This window comes from Diabrotica virgifera, chromosome 3, assembly GCF_917563875.1.
Source record: "Diabrotica virgifera virgifera chromosome 3, PGI_DIABVI_V3a".
In the NCBI taxonomy this organism is placed as follows: domain Eukaryota; kingdom Metazoa; phylum Arthropoda; class Insecta; order Coleoptera; family Chrysomelidae; genus Diabrotica; species Diabrotica virgifera.
Window position 1 is genome coordinate 48,875,660 of NC_065445.1, and position 19,107 is coordinate 48,894,766.

A 19,107-nucleotide genomic window follows, 5' to 3' on the forward strand; every position below is an offset into this window, starting at 1 on the left:
GGTGCTACGCGCAGGACAGCGGATAGTTTGCTCTGATTGAGCATTCCAATGACCTTTGATAATGATTGATACATTTGAATTTTTATTACATTTCGATATAAATAAATAAATTTGTTTATTGCAAAATAAAAACACATACTTCTATCCTTTGAAATAACACTTTTTTTAGCAAAAACTTTCTTTGTTCATATATTTTAACGTAGAGAATAAAAGTTTATTATTTTTAAACATATGCAATTGTTTAAACAATATTTCACAAACAATAATAAAATTAGTTTGATTTTTGTGGAATTAAAATATTAAAATACAACAAAATATAGAGTAAGAAAATAATATATTAGATAAAGATTGGAAGAAATTTTGGTGGAAATCAACTTGTGTGAATCGAACACCGCCGTCCTGCGCGTAGCACCAAAAATTAATGTTTATTTAAAAAATTTCCTGACGCCGTGGTAATTAATCGATTTTAATTTTGCAAATTGCAAGTAAAAGGTACAGGACACTTCTATAAGCAAAAAAAATCAACTTGCTATCTGCTTTATTTTCAGTCCTGCAACATTTTTAAAAAATGAATTTTTTTTGCGAAAGCTGGATTGCAAAATTTATTTTGCAAAATCTATTGACCCGATCTTAATGAAATTTACAGTATTGTTTTACTATATCATAAAGTTTTTCTGGGTAAAATGAAGGTCCTAAGTGTAGCATAAATGGTTGAAAAACGTAAAATGCGAATACTTGTTTTTGTATGGTTTTTTTCGGAATTATTGCTATTTTGCAACAAGGGTGACTATTTTTTAAATTCTTAACCAATTCTATATTGTAGGAAATTTAATTACGCAACTTTATGTCAGTACAACTTTTCTCAGAAATGAATAGTTTTAAAGTTATAATCAAAAAACCAATAAAAAAATCGAATTTTCCTTCATATTTTGACATTTTGATTATTTAAACAATGTTCCGGACCATTTTGAGTGGGAGGATAACTCAAATATTATTGAGTTATTTTCAAGCAATTTCTGCAAAAAAAATTGAGTCACCTCTCAACGTCCATCTCAAAACAGCTGCGCCCTGGACTATTGTCGATCCAATTGACAGATACTGGACATAATAAAATCTTCATACTACTAAAGCCTTATTGGAACAACAAACAAATAAGGCATGTGTTAATTATGTATTCATTGCTACTTTATTTGGGCAAAAATTAATCTAATATTTGCATTTCTTATCAACATAAAAATCGATGGAATACGCTGCAACCCTATCAACAAAATAATCTATGAGAAAAAGGGCTGTAGATACACAATCTGGTTCTCACGTTAAATCTATTAAATAATTCAGCGACCGTTCGTTTGACCTACTTCATATCCGGGTAGGGTGAACACACTCCACAATTACACATCTCGAACCTTTTTAATAAGCTTCACGACAATAATTTAACTCTCATAGACGTCGCTAGCGTATGTATCTCGAGGATTTTAGTAAAATATGCAAAAGTAGGCAAATGGGGGGGGGGGGGGGAATTAGTAGATTATGTAGTAGAATAAATAGGCGAGCGGCACACCCCCTAATTTGAGGCTTAAAAATCGAAAAAGCGACCATGATAGGTGAATGGCAAGTTTCTTTCATTCTTTATGTTTTCGAGATCGCTGAATCCGAATATAAAGTTTATTTTTATCTAGAATTGGTGGAACGTGTTTAAATATCAAACTTTATGCAAAAATGTGTTATCTTTGAAGAATTTAGATAACATTGAGATTTGTCCGAGATGTTTAAACAAATTAAAAGAGAAGTTGTTAATTTTTAAACATTTTGTCGTCAGATTTCGTTAGTTTCATGTTTACTTAAAAAAGTTGTATAACAAACTTTTTAGTTTATAATTACATATTTTAATCAACACAGCATTAAAACATAAGTAATGAAGAAGTTTTCTGGAAAATTTCAAGTCAAAATATTGCAATATGAAAAAGTTATGTGACTATAGACGAGTGGCACTCCCCCAAAAAACGCAGATACTGACCACGGTGTGGTGAATGGCTAATTTTAGTCTTACTTTATGTTTTTGATGGTGCTGAAAACGAAAATTAGGTTTATTTTGAATTTTAGATGGGGTCAATGTCTAGATGGGGTCATTGTCAAAATCGCAATTTTATCCTAAAAATAAAAAAAAATGAAATCACGTTTTTCTTAAAATTAAAGTTGCGCCATTTTTTTCTATAAAACATTTTGTTCTTTGTACTCTATATTTTAACATAAACTTGATTAAAAAGCTAAATTTCAAATTTTGTCACTCAACTTTTGCGTTTAAACTTTGCAATTCAGGAATCTGCACCTTTTACTTTAAACAATTCATAACTTTTATTATAATAAGACAGAAATATTGAGATACCATTGTCTTCAGAAAGGTAAGAAATATATACTATAAAAATTTCAGAAAAACATATTAAAATGGAACAGAGTTGTAGCGAGTTAAACGCAAAAAAACGTGATTTCATTTTTTTTTATTTTTAGGGTTAAATTGCGGTTTTATCTATATAGGTATAATACAGACATTGCGGTTCCCCCACGTAAAATTAAAAATAGACCTAATTTTCGTTTTCAGCACCACCAAAAACATAAAGTATGACTAAAATTAGCCATTCATCACACCGTGGTCAGTATCTCGAGAAATACGCGTTTTTGGGGTGTGCCGCTCATCTATAAAGTCACATAACATTTTTCCTATTATTTTTCCTTAAAATTTTGCAGAAAACTTCTTCATGAAGTATATTTTATTGCTGTGTTGGTTAAAATTATAAACTAAAAACCTTGTCACTCAACTTTTTTAAGTAGACATGAAACTAACGTAATCTGACGACAGAATGTTTAAAAATTAACAACTCCCCTCGTAAGCGGTTCGTCCTGCCGTACAAATTATACGAATATAGCGTTCGCATACAGTTCGGCTCGCATATGTGTACCTGGTTTATGGAAAACAAGTAAACAAAAAAGTAATCGGACAAGCAAATAGCTAAACTATAAAAAAACTCTTATTAATATTAAAGAAACATACAAGAAGATGAATTCACAACATAAAAGAACCTACATAAATTAATAGTTTGCGTATCTCAGTATGCGTTAATACCTTATAATATCTATATAGGTATAATACAGACATTGAAGAAATATTTAAATGCATAATATGTTGCATTTCACTTGCACTATTTTTTATTCTTAAAGGGGTTCTTATCTTCGCTAATCCTAGAGGGACGCCCCTGTGTACGAATTACCAACAGAAAACCAAAGGGCCATTGACTCCAAGCTTATTTTCTTTGCTAGTAAACAAAGCCGATCATACACATGTGTTCACACTCGATAATTTTCTCTTCACTTTAATTTTTTTATCCTCGGTTTTCCTTTTGTGGTGCCTCCACACATTGTTTACTACTGCTACAACCGATGACTAGTAGTTGTACGATAATTATTAAGGACGACATTTGATCCCAGTATTCTCAGAACACAGTACGGCCTTTTGAGAAACGCATATGATTGATTTGTTTGCCAGTGCGCATGAGAAACTTTTGTCGAGATGGTTAACAAATGTGCGTAAAGAGTATTTATTTCCTTAATGCCATGCAGATTGTAGATAAACATTTTCGATGAATGTTTATATTCTATAGTTAGCTTAATTTTCAGCTGTAATTGGTGAAAAGCAGGCACGTAGCCAAAGGGGGGTCCATGGGGTCCGGACCCCTCCCAAAACTGTCGCAGCTTTGGTACCAAAGCAGCAAGTTTATCCCCAAGTTATTATTATTATTTTTGAAAAAGTAAACGAAATTATTATTATTTTTTACTAGGATTATTTGTTTTTATTCAGTGTACCTACGTTTCAACATATATATCCAGTTTAAAAATCAGATTTACCACGAGGAAAAGTATTCTATCAACATTTTAAATTCTTTTACCTGGATTTGCCTCTACACAAAAGACAAAATTGCTAGAAAATTTGTCTGCCTATTACTCCCACCACATTTCTCTTACAGCAATAAAAGCTGAATACATGTTATGGTATAACTGTAACACAATATCATCTTTGGAACCAAATACCGAAAGTCTCCGCGTAATGAACATCGTAATAAAGTAACTTTCATAACCCGTGTTGAGCTGCCCCCCCCCCCCCCCCCACTTGCAAAAATTAAAAAACAAATAGCCCTGATTTATGAGCTATTTATGAGCTCTCATATTCCACAAACTAAAAATTTTGAGCTCGTTCCACTGAGCAGGAATTTAATACCCTAGTGGGGGGGCTGAGTCAGCCCCCCCCCCACTACTTAAAAATAGGAATATTGAATCGGTTTTTGCGGCAGAATTACGAGCTATTTATGAGCTCTTGAAATTATATAGTTTTGATTTTTGAGCTCATCCCCTTCACCCCCAAACAACCCTTTAATTGATTTAACTTAAGAGAAAGATGCTGAGAAAACTTAAAATATATCGTATTGCGGATATAATTCATATAGCTTATATACTCTAAGAATAAACTATTAAATCAAGAGCATTTCGATTATTGAGCTACAACCCCTTCGCAAGAAAACCACCCTATCTTCCCGGCTTAAGAGAAAGCTGTACTTAAAATGCATTAAACTAATTATTTGGCGACTACATATCATTTAATAATTTATAAGCTTCCAAATTACGCGCATTTAGATCAGTAAATTGCAATTTATTTTGTATAGTGCAGTCACTGAAGGTAAAAATCAACGATTACCTTCAATTTCGGTGAACCTTCATCGATTTTCACGAAAATTGGTCAGTAGTTAGAGGATACGTCAAGAAACAAAGGTGACATGTTACCACCTTGCGCCTTTACCCTGAGGGTGGATACCGCCCCTTCTCGGGGGTGAAAATTATTTTATAGAAAATAAATGCACAAATCAATAAAAGAACAAATTAAAAGCAAAATTTATTATATAAAGTTAATAAAATAAGTCAATACTTTTTAAGTTATTAAAGATCAAAGATTTTAATTATTTGTGAAAAAAATGCATGTTTTGAAAAGGTTTTTTGTATATCACTGAAAAACTTTAAGTTTTTACAAAGAAGTTAATAGTAGTTTAATTCGTATAGCTTATATTCTAAGAATAAACTCTTAAATCACGCGTCTTTCGATTATAGAGCTACAACCCCTTCGCAAGAAAACGACCCCATATTCCCGGCTTAAGAGAGATTTGTTCTTAAAATAATTTAAATTAATTATTTGGCGACTACATATCGTTTAATAATTTATGAGCTTGCAAAATATACGCATCTCAATTATTGAATTGCCATTTTCTTTCTATAGTGCAGTCACTGAAGGTAAAAATCAACTAGTACCTTCGATTTCGGTAAATCTCCATTTATTTTCACGAATTGACAATAACAACTTGGGGTTTTAGCCTGGGGTATATGTCACCCCTTCTCGGGAGTGAAAATTACTTTATTAAAAATAACCCCACAAATCGAGAGAGGGACAAATTGTAAGCAAAATTTGTTATATAATGTGATTAAAATAAATCAATACTTTTTGAGTTATTAAAGATCAAATATTTTAATTTTTGGAAAGAAAATGCATGCTTTAGAGCGATTTTTCATAAATGAGTCAAAAACTGTAAGTTTTTACAAAAAAGTTTTCATCACTAAAATTGAAGCTAATAAAAAATATAATAAATTGCTTACTTGAAAAACCCTTTAATGTTAATTTAAAGTAAGTTATTGGTAATTAAATGTATATTTTTTCCGCGACTGTTAAAATCTAAGGGTTCAAGCTTAAATAACGGGAAAGAGATGCATTTTATAACACTTAGGTACTAAATACTTGTCAAAGTACTTAGAAATACCTATGAAAAATAAGATGCAGAAAAAGTTGATAGTATCAAAATCCGCTCACCAATTTTCGTGAAAATGAATGGAGATTTACCGAAATCGAAGGTACCTACTAGTTGATTTTTACCTTCAGTGACTGCACTATAGAAAGAAAATGGCAATTCAATAATTGAGATGCGTATATTTTGCAAGCTCATAAATTATTAAACGCTATGTAGTCGCCAAATAATTAATTTAAATTATTTTAAGAATAACTCTCTTAAGCCGGGAATATGGGGTCGTTTTCTTGCGAAGGGGTTGTAGCTCTATAATCGAAAGACGCGTGATTTAAGAGTTTATTCTTAGAATATAAGCTATACGAATTAAACTACTATTAACTTCTTTGTAAAAACTTTTTCAGTGATTTACAAAAAACCTTTTCAAAATATGCATTTTTTTCACAAATAATTAAAATCTTTGATCTTAATAACTTAAAAAGTATTGACTTATTTTATTAACTTTATATAATAAATTTTGCTTTTAATTTGTTCTTTTATTGATTTGTGCATTTATTTTTTATAAAATAATTTTCACCCCCGAGAAGGGGCGGTATCCACCCTCAGGGTAAAGGCGCAAGGTGGTACCATGTCACCTTTGTTTCTTGACGTATCCTCTAACCACTGACCAATTTTCGTGAAAATCGATGAAGGTTCACCGAAATTGAAGGTAATCGTTGATTTTTACCTTCAGTGACTGCACTATACAAAATAAATTGCAATTTACTGATCTAAATGCGCGTAATTTGGAAGCTTATAAATTATTAAATGATATGTAGTCGCCAAATAGTTAGTTTAACGCATTTTAAATACAATTTTCTCTTAAGCCGGGAAGATAGGGTGGTTTTCTGGCGAAGGGGTTGTAGCTCAATAATCGAAATGCTCTTGATTTAATAGTTTATTCTTAGAGTATATAAGCTATAGGAATTATATTCGCAATACGATATATTTTAAGTTTTCTCAGCATCTTTCTCTTAAGTTAAATCAATTAAAGGGTTGTTTGGGGGTGAAGGGGATGAGCTCAAAAATCGAAACTATATAATTTCAAGAGCTCATAAATAGCTCGTAATTCTGCCGCAAAAATCGATTCAATATTCCTATTTTTAAGTAGTGGGGGGGGGGCTGACTCAGCCCCCCCACTAGGGTATTAAATTCCTGCTCAGTGGAACGAGCTCAAAATTTTTACTTTGCGGAATATGAGAGCTCATAAATAGCTCATAAATCAGGGCTATTTGTTTTTTTATTTTTGCAAGTGGGGGGGGGGGGCAGCTCAACACGGGTACTTTCATAAGTATTACTGTAACTTCATCATTTTCTGACTTATACTGTTGCAACAAAAATTTATTTGGGATAAACAAATTAAATAACTTTTAAAGTATTTGACCAATTACTTTGAAATTCAGGGTACGATTTAAGCACCAGAAGTCTCAGCATTTCGTGTAATAAGAAGGTTCTAAGTTAATTTTTACATAAGTTATAAATATTTATAAAAGCTCAAAATTTATGATTTATTTTGCAATTTTCTTAGCAACCAATAAGGATAGACATATTCAGCGAACGCCATATTGAAGTTTTTTATACGATTTATGAGTTTCTTACTCTCAAATTTGTTTAATGCTTAAATTTTTGGTAATAGACGAAAAAGGCGAAAATTTACCGTTTTTTGATCTTCATTTGTTTATAACTATGTATATCATCAAAATCGGCTGCATGAAACATATAGGTTATTAATATAGATGTCCATACTACTCAAACACTTTGGTTTTGGCCTGGAGGGGGTTGTGTCACCAACAGGATATTTTTTTCCTTATTTCTCTGAACTATTTATACACAATATAATATGTATAGGTACTTTTAAAGTCTATTTTACTAATATATTTTTATTTTGTTTCAGATTTTATGTCCGTAAAGAAGCGTTCCTCGTCGGACTTTGCGAAGAAATCTGATTGGATCTCATCAGTCGAGAGACCGACGAAGCTACCGAGACTGTCAGAATTGAGTAGTTAAAAGACATACAAACCCTTCCCCTAACAAATGTCTTTTACCCCCTCCCCTGAACCCTCTTCCACTTTTGTTACAAATTTCGATCTCGAAGAAAATTATTATATTGTAAAGTACAATTTAAGTTTTGTTTCAAGAAATTTAATTAATTATAAGTTTTTTGTACAGTTTAAGTACTATATTTTGTTTGTCTTTTTATAGACTATATGTATTTATTTTTAAAGTAGAGTTTTTTCTTTCTTTTGATCTCCAAAATCTTTCATTTTGTTACGAGTAAGCTCGTGAATTGCTTCAATCTTAAACTGAGTTCATACATAATACGTATATTTTATATATGTATATACATATAATATTTAATTGTCCTAATCTAATATTAGGACAATTGAATCAAGTTACATTACAATACAGAGATTTAAAATTTTTAGATTAGGTAAATTTCAGTAAAACGTGTATCTGAATATGAGATTTGTAATGTTGGATTTTATCATGCATAAACTTGCATCTCAATATTAAGCTATTTTAATTCAATATTTAGTTTTTTTTTTCATTCAAAGGCGGATGCATTTGTTTTAGTGTCCACGCTTCCAAGCCATAAAGAAGAATAGAAAACACGTAACACCGAATCATCTTTAGGCGTAGTTCTAACATTATATCCCGACAAGAAACTTTGGTTTGATCTACATTTATTTGATGTTTTCCATGTTCATAAGTATTTGTAGGTATCCACACTCTCAATATTCAATTGGATGTATGCATCTACTGATATAGTCGTGATCATGCATTTAGTTTTCTTCAAATTCATTTTCAGTGTGTATTCATGACTTCATTCATTAAGGCGTTGCATAACGTTCTGTAAATCATTTTTATCTGCAAACCGTCAGTTATATTCAAAACTTCTCCATTGGTAGAAAGATATTCTAGAAAGATATTCTTTCACTGTAGACATTGAAGAGTAGTGGGGAGAGCACGCAACCCTGGCGAACTCCTCTCTGTATTTTGATATCTCGGATATTCTGATTGTTAACTCTTACCTTGGCAGTTTGATTCCAATATAGATTAGATATAATTTTCATATCATGACCGTCAATATTTTTGCTTTTCAATATATCTACAAGCTTGGTATGTTAAACATTATCAAATGCCTTTTCAAAGTCTACAAAACACAAGTAAATGTCCTGATTCATGTCTATGCATCTCTAGGCCAGCACATTCAAGCCGAATAAAGCAGCTCTTGTGTCCATACCATTTCTAAAGCCAAATTGTGTCAATTATTTCATATTCAAGAGTTATACCAATTCTGCTGTGTATTATTTTCAAAAATGTTTTAAGTGCTTGACTTAATAAAGCTATTGTTCTGTGATCTGATCAGGTTGTTGCACTTGACTTTTTGGGAATTCCTACAAAGGTCGATTGCAGCCATTGTCTGGGGATTGTCTGGCAGTCTGATATATTAGGTTAAAGAGTTCAACCATTACATCAATATCATCTTAATCAATAAGTTTTAATGATTCGATGGGCACATAATCTGGTCCTGTTACTTTGCCCTCTACTGTGTTTTTGATGGCATAGATGATTTCTTCTCGTAATATTGGTGATCCGGTATTCTCTGTGTTTTCTGATGACAGTTCTTCTCTTTCATCATTCTTCGCTTTCACATCTTATTTTTCCTTTATATCGCCATTATATTTTCCTTTTTCCGCTTTCGATATTCCGCTTTTATTTTTGTTAACTTGTTTATCAGTTTTATTTCTAGTTGATTTAGAGTAGCTTGCCTGTTTTTCATTCAATTGTCAGAAGATTTTCATTCCTTTGAATTATCGTATCCCCATATTTTAAATACGATCCATATCTATTTCGTTTGTTTGTTTCTCTTCTTTTCTTTCTCTTTTCCCTTCCTGTGTGTATTGTATATCAGTTTTATAACTATTTAAAAACAATAATTGCTTTGTGAAATTGCTAATTTTAAATATTGTGGAAATATTATTACTTCAGCTGATCAAATCGTATACATACATGATAGCTTTTTATTGATGGCATTTTAAAAATCCTCAATAAAACATAATGAGGCAATTAATAATCCTACACGTACAAGTATTTTTGCATGAGCGAGCAAAAATCGTAGGCACGTTGTTGATTTCTATGCAAATTTAAATTTTTTTACCGCCATCATAGTGGATAAGGAAAAGCCTGAATACTGTTACTTGTTTTTGAAATAAATCTCATTTATTATGTATGAATTCGGTGAAACGGTGTTTTTTACACGAAAATAGGTAACTTCACCATCACAATATCGCTTGGATGACCTTGAATTTTTACACGACTTATTACGGATGTGCCAAAATTTGAATTAGCTCAAGTCAAAAATAGTGTATCTACAAAAATACGTAATACTGACTGAAAAAATGAATATAAAGTGTTTAGCTACGAATTTATTATTCAATTTTGATGAATTTGCTCTTTATACTGCTCACAGATAAGTATAATACAGTAGGTATAATACCTTTGTTCTATCTAGCATTAACATTTATTGACCTGAAAAATATGATAGGAAACCCTTGAATAAGTTGTGGCATCAGTTGCTACATCTTACGAATCATTGTAGGATAAAATAAACAGTCGCATTAAAATATGACTTCCAGTATTTATCTTTATCATGTTGTTCTGAAGCTATTTCCTTGTGGCATTTTTATGATTAACTATTTAGATGGGAAATAAGCCACAATTAAATTGAAAAAATAATTTTATTAACGTTTCGACGCCCAAATCGGGTGGCGTTGTCAAAATACAAAATACTACTAAATTAAACAAAAATGTTGTTGCTAAGTAAAAAAAATCTACTAATTTATTTAATCTGACTCATTTATATTGGCAATGCAGACGTATATTATACATTTTAAAGTAGAAGACTTTAAAATGATATTGCCAATATTTATGAGTTGCGTTCCTGAGACGACTTTACTAAAAGATAGTTCATTCGATTACATGAAATCAATCCCAACTCAAGAATATCCGTCACAAAAAAATCATAGCATGTGATCTGTAATTAAAAAGACAACCAAATGCAACGATGACAGTAAAATTCTCATATATAAAAGGTTTTTTTCCTGGTTTTCCTTCGTGATTTACTATGGAATCTCTAACGCGAGAATTTTACTGTCATCGTTGCATTTGGTTGTCTTTTTAAAGACAGATCACATGCTATGATTTTTTGTGACGAATATTCTTGAATTGGGATTGATTTCGTGTAATCGAATGAACTATGTTTTAGTAAAGTCGTCCCAATAACGCAACTCATAAATATTGTCAATATCTATTTAGATGGGTAAAAGGATGCTCTGATGGTTCAGAGTGTCTCAGCTTCGTGGGCTTAGAATGATAAACAGACAAAAACAACTTTTACTGCCTAATTTGTAATAAACCAGACAGGCCTCGGTGAAGAATCCGGCCAGTCGATGGGTTCAGCATAACCCGAAAAGTAAGTTAAATTGAACTAAACAGAGATATGCTTGAGAACTAGAACTAAGAGTCTTGGACTGTAAATAAAAGTGATCTAAATCGCCTTGAGGCTTTCGAAATACGGTGCTATAGACGAATTTTAAAAGTTTCTTGGTTGGAGAAAAGTCGAAACTCCACAATACTAGAACGTCCCAGCAAGACTACTGAGATTATAAAAAGCATCAAGAAGAAACAGCTGGAGTACGTCGGACATGTAATGAGAGGTCCCAAATATAGGTTACTACAAAATATTATGCAAGGAAAAATATCAGGCAAACGCAGTCCAGGACGAAGTAAAACTTCATGGTTGAAGAACTTGCTAGGTTGGTATGGTATTGGTACAACCATGCTATTTAGGGTGTCAGTGAATAAAATTAAGATAGCTATGATGGTAACCAACGTTCTAAAAGGACATGGTACATGAAGAAAAAGAAGAGATATGCTGGATTCGTTTCCATTTTACTAGCAGAAGTTAGCGGTAAGAATGTGAATGGAGACATTAATAGCAGTGTAGAATATTGTGAGAACATTACTTGCTGCTAAGATTCAGTGGTTTTTCATCCATACATAGATGGGGCTAACTACCTCATTAACATCGTGTAATGTAAGTTGACCATAATAATATGATGGCCGTTCCTGTATATAGGGATTAACATTCTCTCAAGCCCGTATGGTAAAAGCGAATCATCAAAATTGAATCAATTGAATAATACCCGTACTACCGCAGATATTCCACTATATTGTTTTATTAATAATTACTATTTATCAAATTACATCACATATTTCTAACGATTTAATGGTAGCACAAGTATTATCATATTTGATCATCATTAGCAATCGTTATACTTTATTCTTCTTTATCGCTTGAGAAATGAAAATATCTCTAATATAATTATATATATATTTTAGTACATATATGCAAGTCAGGTTATCACTATTGTCTATAACTTTCAAGCTTATTGAGTGAACATTTATTCTCCAATATCGAAAACCATTCTACATTTTCGTACTTTTTAGCAATTGCGTGGTTTAGGACCTTTTATTCCTCTTCTTCTGCCTGGTTCCTTTCGTGGCGATATATTTGCCTGAAAAATTAATATATTACGTATTGAAGGTTCCTAATAAGATGTGTATTCGGATTTGTCATGCTAAATTCCTTACAAAGTTAACGAAGGTACTCCAAATCTTATTTTTGTTTGGTACACTATTTCCTTTCCTTCCTCTTCAACAATTTATTTTTACGTTCACTCATAATCATGTTCTGTCAATATGATTCAAGCAGTTCTCTTATTGCGTACCAATATGACTTCTTTATTACTCTGTACCATTTGTATAATTTCGACAATGTCTTAGCTCTTTTTTGCTTAGATGTCCTTTATTATTACTAATAGTGAATAGACTATATAGTCGAACCCGCTTATTAGAATACCTGTTTAAGGAATATTCCGCTTTAAGGAATAGAAATTTGAGGTCCCAAAACGTTTCTACTAGCCACCAATGATCGGTTATTAGAATATCCCGGATATAGGAATACTTTTGCTTGGCACGAAGTCTATTCCAATAAGCGGGTTCGACTGTATATGACTTTTAAAACAAGCTAGAAGAAATTTTAATAGACATAAAGAGATAAAACCGTTCTACTCAATGAAGCTACGGGTCTGTAAAAATATTCCGCATTATTTATACCTTAAAACTGCTTCCCTGATAACAAGCTAAAGTATAATAATTGCACAGAATTGTTATTGAACTTGTAGGATAATATTTGAGCAAATCTGATCAATTTTTGACTGTATGATTGCATTGGATATAATATTTTTGTGGTTTAATTATTTTAGGATTAATTTTATGAAGTGCGTTTTCGACCTAATGTGCAATGTTAATCTGTAAATAAGAAAACGAGGTCGATAACTTATTTAACTAAATATTTATTTAGGATTAAGTACTAGTTTTTAAAAATATTTTTCATCCAAGCGATATTTTGATCCTACATGTATTTGCTACTTGTTCTGGTAATCCCAATAAGATTGTTTATTTTTAAAAATCTGCCCGAAAAGTGTATATTTTTTTATTTGATTTTTGGGCCCTTTATATAAACTGTGTGCTTATTTTAGGACCGATTATACATTAGATGATTTTGTTCAGCCCCGGATTTTTAAAAATACGACCAGTTACAATGTATGTAAACCACATGTGATATGTATGTAGGTACAAATCGTCTTTTAAAGATTTTTTCTTAAAATACTAAGAGGCAGTGGAAGTTGGAAGATTTTTGTATTTTTCTAGGATATTTTGTAAATTGCGTGTTTGTCAGTAGCTGACAATTTTGTTAATATAAGTTTGCTGATGAAGGCGCGGACTTTTTATTGTAGAACTTTATTTTTATTGCCTACATTATTTTAGAATAATTTTTTTGCGTGTAGATCCTAAATTTGCGTATATTATCATGCGTCCACCACCTGTGTACTAAGATTCTTAGAATATTTGAGCTTTCGTACTATGTACATACATATTATAATCTGACCATAAAGGTATGCGCGCACTTGACCGTACCGGCTGGCAACATAACGCATTGGTCCAACACTAAATTTAATGCAGCAACGCGCATCATCATCATTCTCTTTGCCTTATCCCTATGCGGGGTCGGCTTACCTAATTGCATTTCTTCACACAACTCTATCTTGGATCATAGCAATGTTAATCCCCTTTACCAACATGTCCTGCCTTATCGTCTCCCCCCAGGTATTCTTTGGTCTTCCTCTCCTACTCCTTCCAGGAATCTGCACTTCAGCTATTCTTCGTATTGGTTGATTAACGTCTCGACGTTGAACATGACCAAACCATCTTAACCTATGCTCTCTCCCATTTTGGCATCAATTGGTGCCACACCTAGACTTCCCCTAATGTACTCATTTCTAATTTTATCCTTCTTTGTCACTCCACTCATCTATCTAAGCATTCTCATTTCCGCCACATGCATTCGTTGTTCCTCTTTCTTTTTCACTGCCCAACATTCAGTTCCGTACATCATAGCCGGTCTTATGGCTGTTTTATAGAATTTTCCCTTCAGCTTCATTGGAATTTTTCTGTCACAACACACCACTCGCTTCTTTCCACTTCATCCATCCAGCCCTAATTCTACTGCATGCATCTCCATATATTTCTCCATTACTCTGTAATACCGATCCTAGGTACTTAAAACTATTGCTTTTCACAATCATTTCACCATCCAAAGATACCATTTTATTTGTAGTAACTCCATCTTTAAATGAACATTCCAAATAGTCTGTTTTTGTCCTACTAAGTTTTAAACCTTTTACCTCCAGAGCTTGTCTCCACTGTTCCAGTTTTTGTTCCAAGTCTCTTTCACTATTTCCTATTAACACTACATCATCAGCATACATTAGGCACCATGGAATACTACCCTGTAGTTTCGCTGTTATCTGGTCCAATCGCTGTTATCTTAATGCCGCAACGCGCATTTACCAAAAATCAATTAAAACTGCTTACCACTTATGTAATGCTTTCTTAAATAGAGGGAATGAAACACAAGAAGGGCATTAAATACAAAATTTTGTATGGCATGTTCCTCCCATTAATTGTGTTCTAATTGATTCGATTTTATTAAAAACTAATTTGTATTACTGAAGAAGACATACAGTACTATATTTTACCAAAAGAATAGATAGTAATTAAGGGCGTTGCTTGGCGCAAAATTTCGCGCGAATGTGTTTTAAACGCATTTATTTTTTCGAATCCTGAGAAAACTAATATTTTTGAAAAATTTAAACACAGAATAAAAGGTTGCATTATTACCGATGCGATGGCCGAAACTCCGGAAAACTTATTTAATTAAAATGTTTATTTTAATAAGTTACAGGGGTGAAAACAAAAGAGAAAATTTATTGTGATTTTTAATTTCAAATATCCCATTCAAAAGAAACTTTTTGTTTATTCTAAGGGACTTTCAGCCCTCGATAATAATGTAATCTTTAATTCTGCGTTTAAATTTTTCAAAAATACTTATTAGTTTTCTCAGGATTCGAAAAAAATTAATGAAAACACATTGGCCCGAAATTTTGAGCCTACGCCTTTACCTTCCTACTTTAATTCATAAGCTTTCGATGGATTTAGAGTAAAACGCTATTTTTTAACACGTCTATAGCCGCACCTTCATCGGCGACAATTAACAATCATTTTAATACGTAGGAAATAAAAATGAGAGATTTTCTTAAAGATATTGATTATAGATTTTCAAAATCACGGTTTGGTCTGGTTATACTATTTTTTTTTGTAGTATTTTATTTGTAGATTAATTTCTGTATAACAGCCCAAAGAAAATTGTAGTACAAAGTTTAAAAAGGAAAAATGCAGAATTACTTTTTGGCAGCTTTGCCAGCTTGTTTGTCAAGTTACACAGCGTTTCGGAACTAAAGGGCTTTTTATTATGTTTTGATAATTTTTAGTCGTCAGGATTTGCAAAAAAAACTGAGTTGGAAGATGAAAATTAATAAAAAAAAACTGAAAAATAAGAAATCGCAGAATGCTGAGTCCATTAGTTGCTCTTTCATGTTATAATTGTATCAATTCCAAAACTGAGCCGCTACCGTGCTTCGGAGGACACGTAAAACAGTCGGTTAATGTACGGCCGGTGATAACAAACGGCTTCAGAAAAAAAATCTATAAAATGGATCCAGTCTATATGGCAATCTCAGCATTTTGTTAACTAATAAATTGTTTTCATTTATTGAAAATGTTACGTACTATTGATGAGCTTTAATAAAGTGAATTATGTAAAAATACAGTTCCAATTCAGTTGACCGTTTAGATAAGACATTTTTGGAAGTTTATTACGACAAACTTTTTCTCGCAGAGTTGCAGATCTCTACAATTCTGCTAAGACAGGATTCTTTAGGATTTTTCGAGGTTTTTGTCTGGCGAACTACACAAATGGAAGAGTTCTCTAAATACGATTTTGTCATAATCTAATTTGTTGCCTTCCTACTATTTAGTCGCATTAGTTGCATAGTAGGGTGACAACAATAAAAAAAACAGTTTTATCTCAGAAGCAGACGAGCCACCCTGCAGCGCTACTCCGTGGCGCCACAAAGTGGCTTAGACCAACGATTTTGTAGTGGACGCCACTAGCAGTGGTTGGCCACTGCCGCTCGTCTGGAATGGCACGTTTAATTTACATAAGAATTTACGGCTAATCATCGGAAGCTACTTTGTGGCGCCACAGAGTAGCGCTTCAGAGTGGTTCGTCTGTTTCTGGGCTTACTACATAGCGCAACTTCGTGTGCGTATGTACGTGAGTACAAACAAACGGGATAATCTGAAAAAGTAGTTAGGACGTATGTATAGTCCGTCTAGAAAGTATCCGGAAAAAAGAAAGCAGAATTATAATTTTACGGTTATTTATTTCTATCACTTTAAATATAAAATTTCAACAAATAATTCATCTCAATTACTTATACAACCTCCATTTAAATCTAAACACTTAACTGAACGTCCAGGAAACTAGGTCAAGGCCATAATTTTAGGTAATGGTGTTCCAGGCCTGTAAAACTGTCCGAATCAAACCTTCTTTATCTCGTGGCGCTGCTCGTTCCACTTCAATCTTCATCAGTCCCCATATGTTTTCAATGGGCCTAAGATCTGGAGATGCTGCTGGCCTCGGAATTGTTGCCAATTCGTGTTCTTGCATCCAAGCTGGAGTATAAGCAGAAGTATGGCATCTTGCATTATCTTCCTGAAAACGCCACCCCTCTGGATACAAAACATGAGCCGTTTCAAGAAGAAAACCATTTAGGATGTCACAATATTTCGCACTATCAACACTACCATTAACTATACAGAGAGGTGTAGCACCACGCTGAGATATTGCTCCCCAAACCATTATTTTAGTGGGAAATTTGGAAATTTGAACGGTAACATTTTCTCTTGATAGGACTTTTAGATGATTTGCACCAAGCTGGAAACAACTTTCATCAGATATAAAGACATTATTAAAATTATCTTCTCGAAAACGTTGACAAAAATCTATTCTTCGTTGCCTTTGCAGAGGTGTCACTGTAGGAATTTTTTTTGGATTCCTTGATATGTAGCCTTGCTTTTTCAGTGACATGCGGACAGTTTCTGGGCACACTTTTATTCTTCGTTGATTTCCAATTCTAGGCGCGGATTTTGCCGACCTAAAGCCACTAAAGCATTTAAATTGTTTCCGCGAATCTTACGCGGTCTACCCGAAACTGGTCTATGTCTCATATCTATGCCATTTTTTATCCTCTTTATTGTCTCATACACTGCACTTTTTCCGAGTTCAGTCAAATTTTTTAACGTTTCGGGACACCCTTTCTATACGAATTATACACCACTTTTATTTTTTCTACTTGCGACATTATTTGACAAATCTTAAGTCTGTTTACAAACAACAATATTTGACAGATGGTGTTGTCATCCGATTTTGTCCATAACCTACTATCGGCACAACCTACTTGATGCATTACTTTTGTCTTAAAATGTTACAAAAAGGAAATCTATTAAAATTAGGAAAAATATAAAATTCCGGATACTTTCTAGACAGGTGTCCACAATGAACACTAATTCTGTCTAATAATTGGTTTGTCCTGAAAATGTGCATGAAGCAGCTATTTGCTACATCCTTTGATAGTATGACTTGACATGTACTCGAACTGTATTGCTTCATGGCTTTATGTTTGTGCTCAAGTTTTTGTAAACAGAAGTAGATTATATAACTCACATTAAAATATAAAAAGTAAACATTTGCGCTAGACCTAAAGACTGGTAAAATCCTAAAGTTGTCCCATATATTTATTAAGAAATTTTGAGATATTAAATACATAATATATTTTTCGACATCTGTGATGTTTAGAATATGATCTCAAAATATAATTTTTATATATTAATATATAAACTTAGCACACATTTGTTTCTGGCATATCTACTCATTGATTGTGTTTGAGATGTCCGATTCAAACGTTGGCTATGACAAATAATATAGATTTAATTAATGTAAATTTGTTGTAAAAAATAACATATATTAGCACTAAAAATATAGCTTTGTTTTGTTAGTGTATTTTTGGGTTTCATTTACTACCTATGGGCCATTCCAGGAAATTACGCCTGTTTTGGATTATTTCGACAACGAATGTGCAACTGTGCAACATAAGAAGTACGAAAGTAAATGGCGCTAATAATTATTCCAATAAACAACAATGTAATTTGCAATTTACTTTCGTTCTTCTTATTTTGCACAGTAAAATATTCGTTGTCGAAGTAATCCAAAACAGGCGTATGTTCGTGGAATAGGGTATACCTTAAAATTTCCTCTACCCGTTTATATTTCTCCAAAATTATGTCTGATAAGAAAAAAGAAAGGATAACATTGCAAAAAAAATTAACTGCAGAGAATATTTTTTTTAAAACCTCACCCTACAGTGGTTAAAAAGAGATATAATTAGGTAGATATAATCAAAAATGCTGCCCCATGAGGCCCAAAATATCAGCTGTCATCTTCACGCGCAACTTTGATATATCCAAAAAGCATAGGCACCAAGTTGGACACGACCCTTTCATATTCACAGCAACTCGCATAATATGTATTAAGAAAATAAAATATAGAATGGTATACCTATAAAAGTTGCGCGTGAAGTTATGCGTGTTGGTGACAGTTGAGATTTTGGGGGCGACCCAATCAAGAATGAATCAACACACCAAT